The sequence below is a fragment of the Macaca thibetana genome, chromosome 7, assembly GCF_024542745.1.
Source record: "Macaca thibetana thibetana isolate TM-01 chromosome 7, ASM2454274v1, whole genome shotgun sequence".
In the NCBI taxonomy this organism is placed as follows: Eukaryota; Metazoa; Chordata; class Mammalia; order Primates; family Cercopithecidae; genus Macaca; species Macaca thibetana.
Genome location: NC_065584.1, coordinates 86,029,551 through 86,042,970, shown reverse-complemented (window position 1 = coordinate 86,042,970; position 13,420 = coordinate 86,029,551).

Sequence of the window (13,420 nt, the reverse complement as noted above, 5' to 3'; positions counted from 1 at the left end):
GTGAAGTAATCTCTGTCTTCTTCTTACTAAGTTCAACCCTGTGGCTTTGACCAAGGGCACCTAAAGAAATCGTGATGTATAGTACATTGTTTTCCCTTTAGAGACAACATGAGATAGATAAGGTTGCATCTGCATAATGTCTCCCTGGAAGAGAGAGGGTTATTTCCTAGAGCATATAAGGAAGAACCCCAAAACAACTGGTTGTTAAAAAAGGAGAAAATAGAAGGGAAGAAGGAGGAAGAAGAGAGTACCACATGTAAACAAAGAATGGATTGAGAGTGACATTTATCATAGTTTGTTTCATTACAAATCAAATAGCAGACATGAACTGGACTCTCAGAAAAGTAAAAACAAGTACATAATTTGTTTGTGGCTCAAGAAGACATGAAGAAGAAGCTCATGTCCAAATCCTACACACATTCCTTTTCCCCTTCTCTCCTTCTCAGTATATATTGGTTAGTTGACTTCGTAAAGCAAATCCTGAATTGAGACAGATGGGTGGTGCCATGGAGTCTGATGAATGAACACACTCAAGCTCAAATTCTTCATGGCAGTATAGCTCAGGGATGGTGGATGGGGGAAATGCTGTATCTTCCTCAACTCCTTGTGAGCCTTTCCTTCTCCTCAAGGGGAAAAAAGTTTAAGGTAGCCACATGGGTAGGGGAAGAAAATGGAGGAGAAAGAGTATGAGTCTCTGAATTGCATTGCAGATATACCTGAGGTCTCTGTAAATATTGGAGTAACTTTTCTTGTATAGTACAGACGTTTAATACATATTCATTTTGATCCATAAAATCGAATTTTATTTTCAAGGAGAATGGTGCTTGTTAAGACAGGAGGATGATAGAGCCATTCATGGTGTCTCAATAGCTCAGGGACTGAAGTGAAGGCAACTGTGAAAGTCCCTAAAAATGTTATTATCAGCGAAGGGTCCTTACCCTCCAATCTTCCCCTTTTCTCTGTTTCCCTTCCTAAGTTTTTTCTAACATTTTTTTTATCACTGACCCTCTCTCTGAGTCTTATGAATGAGTGGAAGTAATAACTCCTCTCTAATTTTATTTTCTACCTTTTTTTTTTTTAACCAGTTCTGCCTTCTTAGTTTAAATTTTTAAAATTCTCTTTTAATAAAATATTACACGTACATGGTAAATACAAAACTTGAAGGAGAGAAAAACAGTGTACAATTTTACAAAGTTCCAGGTTTTTGGTTGAACATGGCTGATTAAATATTCATGTTTATTCTCTGCTCCCTCCTGAGGCCCTAGTGAAATGCTAATAAAGAAGTTCAAAATCTGTATAAACACACAAGCACACAGCGAACTGAAAAGATGGTGACAGCACAAGAGAGATCAAGATAACGTTGAAGGCGTTGAAAGCAAATGGAGAGGTGGCAAACTGCTTTAACCGAGAGAGAAAACCTGCTCCTGTAGAGGGGAAAGCTGAGAGGAAGCAGTCCTGTGCATTCTGCAGCAGTCTGGAAATGCTCAAGAATTAGAAGCATCAATTTTGATGGGCAAAAAGGTATCAGGTGTGGAGGGTAGATGGGAAAGAAAGAGGAAGATTAATGGAAAGACTAGCCTCAAGAGGAAGCAGTTGAAACTCACTGTAACCCTCCTCTGTCCTTTGCCACCCTGTACCACAGGCTGCAAGCTACCTCAAATCTGGCAGAAGATTAAAGGTTGAATCTGATTATTTTGAACTAGACAGTCTCTGGATTACAGAATACTAGAGATATCTGAGAATGAAGTGAGGTGCCATAGACAAAACAGGGGGATTAAGTGAAATTCTATATTTCTAGTATTAAGTCCATCAGCTCCTGTATCCAATTCAGTTTAAAATTCTAGTTTTGCAAATAATTTTTCATCAGAATCTAACATTTGTTGATGCTGATGAGAAATCTAATTCCAGTCGGTTACCCCAATTGGCAATTTTTTTTTACTTTTCTCTCCATACACATCTGGAATTTTTTCCCCCTTATCTTTGGTGTTCTAGTTTTGCTAGAATATGTTTAAGTGTAAGTCTTTTTAATTCAGTGATAATCACACTTTGTGGGCTATTTTCATCCAAATATGCAATGTCCTTCACTTGTGGGAAAATTTGTTCTATCACTTCTTTAGTAAATCTCTCTCTTCTGGTTCTTTTTTTCTAGGACAAATATTATTTGCTTGTTTTATCTCCAAGATTGATTTTCTATGTAGTAGTATATTTCAGTCCATTTTTGAGTCTTTTTCCTCTGTGTCCCGAGAGTTTTTCTCAATTTTGTTTTTCAGACCATCTGCTGATTTTTATAAAGTTTTGGCAACAATATTTTAGTTTTTAAAGAGCTCCTTGTGGTTGTTGAATTTTTGTGTTGATTCTTTTAGGATATATTTAACTAGATAGTTTTGAATGTTCTCTTTTATTCTCAGAATTTCATTTCCTTTGGCATCAGGCTTTCTGATTCTTTTCTTGATATTTATATTTGTTGCTTTATACTGAGGACTAGTCCTCCCTGCTGTCCCTTCGTATTATAAGAAGGAAGGACTATACAACTACAGGTATTTCCTGTGTCATTGTTTATGTAGGTCTGTTTTCCAATAGGTTTCCTTGAAGATGTGATTTAGTTAAGGACCTTGAGATAGGAAAATTAGCCTGGATCATCCAGGTGGACTCAATCTAATCACATGGGTTTTTAAAATTGGAGAAACATTCCCTGCTGTGGTCAGAGGGAGACATGACTATGGTTGAATGATCAAAGAGACGAAACATTGCTGGCTTTGTAGATGGAGTGAGGGGTTGCGGACCAAGAAATATGTGCAGCCTGTAGAAGCTGGAAAACAGATTCACTCCTAGAGTCTTCAGAAAGGTATATTGCTAATAACTTGATTTTAACCCAATGAGGCTCATGTTCAACTTCTAACCCACAGAGCTGCAAAAACAAGTTTGTGTTGTTAAGACATCAAGTTTGTGATAATTTGTTATAGCAACCATATGTCAATTTGCAGCCTTTTGTTTAGAATATGTGAACAAGGGTTTGATGCTTCTTTCAACCTCCTCACTCTTGAATTCCCCAAACCTCCTCCCCACTCTCCACCAGTGCACCAATGCCAGATTGAAGGGTTACTCATTACAATTTACACTGTAGTCTCTCATAGTTGTTTTTTTTTCTGTGACTTTCACTTCTCTAGTTAAATCATCATGTCCTTTACATTTTTATTCTTTTATCAGTGGAAATTTCAGAAAGATAGGCAGTGAGCAGGTATGGTCATCTGATATCTGGAATTAGAAGCATTATTCATGGACTTCTTATAAGTGAGAGACAATCTACTTATTGTCTCTCACTTATAAGAAGCAAGGCAATGAGGATCCCGAGGACAGATTTGATTTCCTGTTGCTAGAAACAATCACAGTCCCAGATAAGAGGCTTCCTAATGTTAAAAAAAGTCCCTATTGCCCCAAGGAAAGGCAGCGTGTTTCTCTCTTCTCATTTTCCCTAAAATCGATCTCCTGGTGTGATAGTTTCTTTTTTAGCCCCAGGGTCTACAGTGGGTGGAAAGAAAAGGCTTCTTTCAGAAGAACAGCCTTGCTGTTGCCACAATCAACACTACATTGTTTTATAAGACTTGATTCATTCATGTAAAACTACTGGTGGCCTATCTGTGTCAGATTTCATGATCAAACAGCTCACATATATTTTTCCCTTTTAGATGTTTTTCTTAGCTCTGTTCTGCTGGTGGTACTCCTTCTTGGATTCCAGGGTAAATGCAAATGTGTTTTTACTCTGTCCTCAGTTCCTTCAGAAATTATTTATGTTTTATTTTGCAATGCCTTCATCAATCCTCTCAGTTTTTTTCTGTAGATACTAAAGTCAATCAATGATGTCTTGATGATGTAGTACCCAGAATTGGATGTAATACTCTGGTTATGTTCCCAGCAAATTGCAATGTTATTTTACTCTCTTATCTGAATATCGTATTATAATTTTTGTTGATCTAAAGCCTCTGTATCTTTGTAATTCTGCTTGAAGAAGAAAAAGACAATCCTATTTTCTTTTCCTGGATGAGGGCTCTTGTTCTAGGTGTCAGGCCTCTGAGCCCAAGCTAAGCCATCATAACCCCTGTGTCTGGCACATATACATCCAGATGGCCTGGAGCAACTGAAGAACCACAAAATAAGTGAAATAGGCAGTTCCTGCCTTAACTGATGACATTCCACTGTTGTGATTTGTTCCTGCTCCACCCTAACTGATTGATTGAACTTGTGACATTCCTTCTCTTGGACAATGAGTCTCAGGAGCTCCCCACCAGAGCACCTTGTGACCCCCGCCCCTGCCTGCAAGAGAAAACCCCCATTAATTGTAATTTTCCACTACCTACCCAAATCCTATACAACTGCCCCACCCCTATCTCCTTTGCTGACTCCTTTTTAGGACTCAGTCTGCCTGCACCCAGGTGATTAAAAAGCTTTATTGCTCATACAAAACCTGTTTGGCAGTCTCTTCACAGACGCACGTAACACTAGACTTATTTTGTACATCTGATCTTATTTTTAATTTTACCAAAGTAGGTATCTCCACATCCTACCACATCCTCCTCTCAACCTGATGCTCACTGCAACAAGGTCATTTGAAGCTCAGCCAGAAGAGTTGATTTAACTATTTTTGCTTAAAGAATGTCTGCACTGCTTTTATACAAAGATACTAAGGGACTCCAAAATCTGCTAGATTCATTGTGTGATCTTTTTCTCTGTAAATTTCTTCTCTCTTTTACAGTCCTCATTTTTCATTGAGGCTAGGATTAATGTAATATAGTACAGAGGGCAACATAGTACAGATTAGGGAAGAAAGAAACGTTCACTGGAAGTTTTTGACAGGTCTCCAAACAAGGAAAGCCCAGGTTTGCTTCTTGTAGGGAGTCTGTATTCTCGGTCCTGAATCTGGCCTCCAGAGGGTGATGTTGACAAGGGACAGATGGCTGTTTCCAATGATGATCAATACTTCCTGCTCAGCCCCTTTTTCCTGCAGCTGGCTTACTGAAGCACTGTCACTGGAGTTCTTTGAAGATGGGACAAATGGAGAGAATCAAAGATTGAAAAGCACTCAAGATTATCTCGGCAGTTCTTGTATTTTTACCAGAACAAGAGACTTGCTTAGCCCAACCTTCCTCACACTCGCTATTCTCAAGACCTGGGTTCCAGCCACTTTCTTGCCGGCTCCGAGGAGAATTTCCAAAGAGACACCTGCAGTGTTTCCACAGCTCAGCTATGCTACTGTTGCTCATACCAGTGCTGGGGATGATTTTTGCCCTGAGTGAGTAACATTCTATTATGGTCTCTAGTTCCACAGAAGTAACTGTTTTCTGATTCAAATCTTAGTAGAAATACTTTTCATAGACAAATCTGCACTGTTTTCACTGATATAACATTGATTTTTTCAGGAGATGCCAGAGCCCAGTCTGTAAGCCAGCATAACCACCATGTGATTCTCTCTAAAGGGGCCTCACTGGAGTTAGGATGCAACTCTTCCTATGGTGGCACTGTTAATCTCTTCTGGTATGCCTAGCACCCTGGTCAAGACCTTCCGTTTCTCCTCAAGTACCTTTCGGGGACCCATTGGTTAAAGACATCAAAGGCTTTGAGGCTGAATTTATGAAGAGTAAATCCTTCTTTAACCTGAGGAAACCCTCTGGGCAGTGGAGTGACATGGCTGAGTACTTCTGTGCCGTGAATGCCACAGTGAATGGGACCGCAAAGGGAGCTGAACACAAACTTCGTAAGGTGCTAGGGAGAATAACTGCCTCTGAAAGATTTTGGATTCTGACACAATAGAAACCGTGATGTTAGTTTTTTTTAAAATGTATTTTTAACTTTTATGGATACATAGTAGGTGAATATGTTTATGGAGTACATGAGATATTTTGATACAGGCATTCAATGTATAACAATGATGTCACGTAAAATGGGGTATCCATCCCCTGAAACATTTATCCTTTGTGTTACAAACAACCCAATCATACTCTTTTAGTTATTTAAAAATGTACAATTAATTATTATTGATTGTAGTTACCCTGTTGTACTATCAAATACTAGGTCTTATTCATTCTTTCTATTTTTTTGTACCCATTAAACATCCCTCCTCTCCCCCACCCCCCCACTATCCTTCCCAGCCTCTAGAAACCATCCATATGTTCTACTCTCTATCTCCATGAGTTCGATTGTTTTGATTTTTAAATCCCACAGGTAAGTGAGAACATGCAATGTTTGTCTTTCTTGCCTGGCTTATTTCACTTAGTGTAATGACCTCCAGTTCCATCCATGTTATTGCTGTGAACCCAAAAGTATGTGAGACAGGTCTCAATCAATTTAGAAGGACGCATCTGTGACACAGGTTAAGGACGCATCTGTGACACAGCCTCAGGAGGTCCTGACAACATGTGCCCAAGGTGGTTGTAGTACAGCTTACTTATATACAGTTTAGGGAAACATAATAAATCCATCAACACATGTAAGATTTACAGAGGTTTGATCTGGAATGGCAGTACAGCTTGAAGGGAAGTTTCCAGATCACAGGTAGATTAAAAAATTTTCTGATTGGCAATTGTTTATTATCAATAGAAAGCAATGTCTGGGCTATAATTAGGGGTTGTGGCGACCAAAGTTTTGTCATACAGATGAAGCCTCCACGTAGCAGGCTTCAGAGAGAATAGATTGTAAATGTTCTTATCAGACTGAAAGTATGTGTTGATGTTAATGCCAGAAAGCTTTTCTTCAGTTCCAAAAGGGAAATTCAAAAGGGAGGGGAATATAATGAGGTATGTCCAATCACTCTTTCCCATCGTGGCCCAAACTATTTTTTCAGGTTAGCTTCGGAATGCCTTGGCTGAGAGAAGGGCAGAGGTTGGAGGTCTGAGAATTTTGTTTTGGTTTATATTACAAATGACAGGATCTCATTGTTTTTTGAAGTCATGATGTTCTTATTCCAAGGTATGGAGATGCTTAGGGACTTGCTGGGTGAGTGTGAAGCTGCTATATTTTAAATGGTTGAATATGGAAATTGTGACATGACACAGAGTTTTGCTTTTCGTTCACCATTTTATCTTTCAATATCCAGAACAACAGATGAACTTCCTTTTGTAAGCATATCTTCTTCTTGCATACTTACTGCTCTCTCAACTTGGTAACTTTAAAGTAGTTTCCCTGGAGTCAGCACTCTGTGCTGATTATTTTCTCTCCTTTTTAAGTGCTTCATTTAGGAAGGAGGAGATTTATTAGGATGCTGAATGGCTTAGAACAATGGCGTGCTCATATAGAGTCTAGTAACCTTGTCAGGAAACCTGAAGAAAGGAGAGTGAATAACTCAAATTCTTTAGTAGTTTTTACAGAACTTTTTTTTTTTTTTTTTGAGACAGAGTTTTGCTGTTGTTGCCCAGGCTGGAGTGCTGCAATCTTGGCTTACCGCAACCTCCGCCTCCCAGGTTCAAGCAATTCTCCTGCCACAGCCTCCCAAGTAGCTGGGATTACAGGCATGTGCAACCACGCCTGGCTAATTTTTTGTATTATTAGTAAAGAAGGGGTTTCTCTATGTTGGTCAGGCTGGTCTCGAACTCCTGACCTCAGGTGATCCACCCACCTCGGCCTCCCAAAGTGCCGGAATTACAGGCGTGAGCCACCGCGCCTGGCCCTAAAGAGCTATTAAGGAGGAACAAAATGCTAGGTCTGCTTGGCAAGACCCATTTTTTTTTGTTTTTCCCACTTATAAAGACCAATTCTTATTCTTTTCTTATCTTAAATTCTGCAAATCAACTTTATAAATCTTCAAAATTGGTGAAATAGTAACTTTTGCCAATTCTTCCAAATGATGTTATTTTAGTTTTTACTCTTATTCCAGTTTCATATGATTTTACAGTTGGTATATTAGAAATGAATTCTTATCTGTTTAACATTGTGATAATTAAGTACGTGCAAAATTTAGCAATGTTTGGCCCCTGAAGACATTCTAATTAAGTATAGTAATGGGAATAAAAAGGTCGAAGGGCATGCGATAGATGTATGGCTTCCCCTGGCTAGGAAGAAAAAAATATACAAACACTTTTTAGCCTTCTTACTTGAAGCCTTCAAGGTTAATAATGACTTGAAGAAAGGTAAAGAGAAAGAGGAGGAGGAGGGTTGGGATTTTTTATTGTCTACCTCCTGATGCTGTCATGAGTAAGAGTAATAGGGATCTGAAGATATAGATAATAATAGTGGATTTGTTTCCAATGATTTACCTAAGACAAAGGGGACACCAGTAGCGATCAGCATTATTTTTCAGGTCAGAGTGATATGGCTATTTGTGGCATATACATTTGGAAGATTTCCGGAAATGAAGTAAGATATATAAAATTATTGATAAGAATTTAAAGGCTTGTTCAGATTATATTCTCTACTGTCCCTGAGAGACTGATGATCTTTATAAAACTTAAAAACACAGCTCAGTCCTGTGTTCCAGAATGACTGCAAGTGGGTACTTTATACACTGCATATGAGAAGGAGAAATCGCAATTTCTTTCAATTCCAAACTGAAGTTCAGTACTGAGGAAATATAACTGCTGGCACCAAGAACCTCAAGCACCTGGAAATGCATTTTCTGCTCTCACACCAACAACCCTGTTTGAGACGTCAGAGTATTTTTTTTATATGATTGTTTTATAAATGTAAAGAACGTTATATAATATATATATTAAGGAGAAGGTAGAAATATTTAATTTCTAACACAATTATATTTGCCATATGAGCAGACTGTGCCATTTTAAAACAATATTATATTATTTCTATCTCTTGATATCAATAAATACAGTTACACATAAATACAAAGTTTCAAATTTTAAAAAATAAATAAAACATTACAAATAAAATTGCCATCTCTTTTGTTTTCCTCCTCAGTTTTAATGCCTTCATCCCTCTCTCAAAATAAACCTATTATGAACTTTTTTCTCTACTCCATGTTTTTATATTTCTAAACATAGATATTTTTAAACAACGTGTGGTGCTGTGTTTTGTGTATTTAAAATTTACATGAATGCAATCCAATTGTATGTGTAATTATGAAACTTGATTTCTTTCCTAAAATATTTTTGAGATATAGAAAAATTTATATATGTAGATATATTTCATAGCTCTTATTTGATATATAGTATTCCATTTTATGAATATATTATATGTGCCTTTTGATGCACATTGGCTTGTGCAAGGCCATCAGCAGTGATAGTCTTAGACTCAGTTACACAATCAAGTTTACAAAGCTTAATAGGCCACATAGGTACTGGTTTCCCTCACATCCTAAGTGTTCTCAAGAGGAGTCCTTTCAGGTGTCTATACAGTTCACAGATTATTATTTTTGCAATGCCTCCCTCCCCTCCTCCCACATCAAGTGCTAAAGTGTGAGGAAATAAGACCCAACAGGCCATCCAGACTTAGAAACCCCATATCCCAAATAGAAACCAGTATCTCCTGTAACAGTTATAAAAGTCACTGCTCCAAAACTATGACATCTTAAAAAGTATTCACAGTCCATTTACAGTCCAGATGCAGTTTATCAATCAGGATCATTTTTACCATAACAATCTTACTTGGTAATACAGCTGACATTCTACCTTTATTGGATTTCCAGAGAAATGGAGATTAGAAAGTTAATCTAATTTTTTCATGTAGAAGGAGAAAGGATTTTGTTAATCCTTTATTCAATGAGTGTTTGTAATCTTTTATTATAAAAATTCTACAAGGAATACAATTATGTTTCCTTATATGTAGATACGGAATGTTTTATCTTATATACCCTGAAGTGGCATTTGCTGGGTTATAAGATTCATATCTTAAAAAATTTACTTGCAATTGCCAAATTGCTCTTGAAATACTCTTACCAATTTTTTCCCTCATTAGCAGCATAGAAGAACTCCTGTCTCTTTACACCCTTGTAAACACTTCTTATTTCTTATATAACATCCCACCCTCTCTATCTGTGTTTCCTGCATTTCTCAAATAAACTACTTACAGTCATTTTTCAAGATTTGCTTCTGGAAGAACCCAATGTAAGAGATTTGGTACAGAAGTGGTCATACAGAGCAAATACATAAATGAGATTTTGGAATTAAATTATTCACGGCCAGAAGGGAACAAGGATCCCATTATTAGCAGCAGATGCAGTGGTGATAAGTACTGAAAGATCATACATAGCATCATAATTATTAATTGTGGTGAATTGGCATGGGGTTCATGTGTAAGCTGTTGCAGTAGCTCATGCGATATACTTAGCATTTGAGAAGTACTGTGATAATGGTAATTTTATGTACTGTGGAGCTGGTTATTTATTGTCAGGTGCCATCAGGGAAGAGCAATAACAAAATGGAAGCAGCCGAGACCACTGTGTCTTTCACTATCCCTAATCAATGGTGATCTTTGGAAGATAATGGCTGCTGCTTCCTATCTGACTTTCAAATCTTGTGCAAATGCTCTTTTGTATTCAGAATTACAAAAAGAAGGGGATTCTGGGCACTGTATTTTCCAGCGCAGCCACATCAACAATAGAATAATCCAATATAGAAAGCCAAGAGCTAAGTTCAGTGATGGCTGCTTAGTTCACCGGTGAGCTCTATTGCACATTGTCAACTGGGCGTCTTTCTCGTCCCTTTAATATACTACTTTGCTTTGCTAGGGAAGAAACCCAAACTACAATTCACACAAGCCCTTTCATTCATTTAGTTTTAATTCTACAAACAAGAGGCATTTGGGAATAATATTGGGCAAGTAGAAAAGAAAGAGAAACCACTATTCTTCTGTAGGGGCTGTGTGCAGGCAGCCCAGATTACCAGCTGTGAGGACTTTGGTTGACTTCTGGGTTTCTTCCTAAGAGTCACTCATTTTGGTGTCACAGGCAGCTGGATGATGCATCACACCTCAAAATTTCATGTAATCAGTCTTTCTCAGCTTTGCTTCATTAGCCCTTCCAGTGGTTGTATGTCTCATTTTGTGTATTAAATCTTACTTTTTAAAAGAGTTTTAAAAATAACTTTTATTTTAGAAAGTTAATATGTGCGTCATAGAAAGCTGAAAAACACAAGAAGGAAAGAACAAAGTCATTCACCATCACAAGTACTTTATAGTTTGATGTGTCCTTCTGGGTCCTGTGTATGTATATAGACAACATCCAATTTTATGTGTGATTGAAATCATACAGTATATATGATGCTTTATCACACACCATGAATATTTACCAATTCAAAATCCCAAAGCTATGTGAGCATTTTGATAGCAAAGAACATAACACATCAACTCAATCTGTTAGAAAAAAAAGTAATCCTGCCTTTCTTGGGGACAAAAATTTCATAGAAGACAAAAATGGAAACAGGTCTCTAGGTAAAAGTACTGTCAGAGTTACAATTAAAATACCACATTCCCTTTAATGGTCAATTTAAAAAGAGATGTAAAGCAACAGAGTACACTAAGTATAAGGTTTCTAAGAGAATTCATTTTCAGATTTGTACTATTAAAATATTAGCAAGAACATATGCTTTCATTGCATTACTTAGTGTATTCTTATAGTACAGCCAAAAGAGACGCACATGCATCAATAGCTATTATCAAAATGTAAATATAAACATATCTGCATACACTTCTCCCTTTATACTTCCTTCTGCCCTTCAGCTGCCAATCTACTGAACACATCCTGATATATATACTGCTCAGAGGTGGTTTAACAACAATTCCATGTCCAAGGTGCATCTTTTCTATCAAGTATAAAAAATATATTTACAAAGTGGCTAATTCACCAGCCCTACTTTTTCTCATACATTGTCACCTCAGAACCTCTATAAAGCTTAGATGTTGCAAAATAAAGACTGAACTTTATCCACAATAAACACAGGCAGGTTACAAAAAATGCACATATAAACCTATGGTTATAATGTAAAAAAGTCACCTAGATACGGAAATATTAGCAAAGAGCCCTTCCCTCCATCCTTCCTCTTCTTTCTCTTCCTCTTCTTTCACCATTCTAGTGACTAAGTACCAGATTACATCCAGCTCCAAGAGATGGATTAACAAGGTCACTGCCAGTAGATAGACCTTTTTAAAAATGAACAAAAGGACATTTATAAACGGGTTATTTTACTACCTCTACCTTTAACATACTTTGGGCATTAGGACTTATCTTTTAATATACAGCAATATTAACAAAAACACATACAGAAAAATGGTTAGATGATCTGAACTAATCTAACTCAGAGGCACAAAACTTCTCTCTGCATACTTCCTCTTCCCCCTATCTCCAACCATACAATGAACAGTCAGCACACTCTCCAAGACATCAAGTTTAACAATTCCATTCCCCAAATGCAACCACTCCTGTGAAATCACAAAAAAATTTAGCTTTCTTAATGTACATACTTTAACAAATGTTACGTACACTTTGAGATATCCAGAAAGACTAGATGTTCAAATAAAAACTTAAGTTTTCCATTATACACAGATTAACATTGAATTAATGACTAATGCTATAATGTGATAGAGTTAGTTCACTAACTCTACACCTTTGTCATACACTGGTGACCTCTTTAACATCTAGAAAGACTAGCTAAAAATTAGGATTAATTTGTCCTTTATATACACTACATACACAGATAAGGAAAACAAAAGGCACAGAAGTAAGAGACAATGGCTAAGGTTGCCTCATTGTAAGCACATCGCCACAGAGCTCTTTACACTTCCTTCTCCCAGGAGCCAGCACACAAACATAAAGTGCTCCAGCCTCCAATCAACATTTCATATGAATTTTAAGAAACAGATATTTTAAACACATGTTATTTTCTACCTCTGCTTTTGACATCTGTGAAGCACTTTAGAACAATAAGAAAGGCAGGATAGGCCAGGCATGGTGGCTCACGCCTGTAATCCCAGCACTTTGGGAGGCCGAGGTGGGCGGATCACCTGAGGTCAGGAGTTCAAGACCAGCCTGGCCAACATGGTGAAACCCCATCTGTACTAAAAATACAAAACAATTAGCTGGGCATGGTGGTGGGTGCCTGTAATCCCAGCTACTTGGGAGGCTGAGGCAGGAGAATCGCTTGAACCTGGGAGGCGGAGGTTGCAGTGAGCTGAAATTGTGCCATTGCACTCTAGCCTGGGCTATAACAGTGAGACTCCGTCTCAAAACAAAAACAAAAACAACCCCCCCCAAAAAAAAACACCAAAAAACAAAAAAGCTAGATATATACAGAACAGAGGCCTCAGAAATAACGCCACACATCTACAACCATCTGATCTTTGACAAACCTGACAAAAACAAGCAATGGGGAAAGGATTCCCTATTTAATAAATGGTGCTGGGAGAACTGCCTAGCCATATGCAGAAAACTGAAACTAAACCCCTTCCTTACACCTTATACAAAAATTAACTCAAGATGGATTAAAGA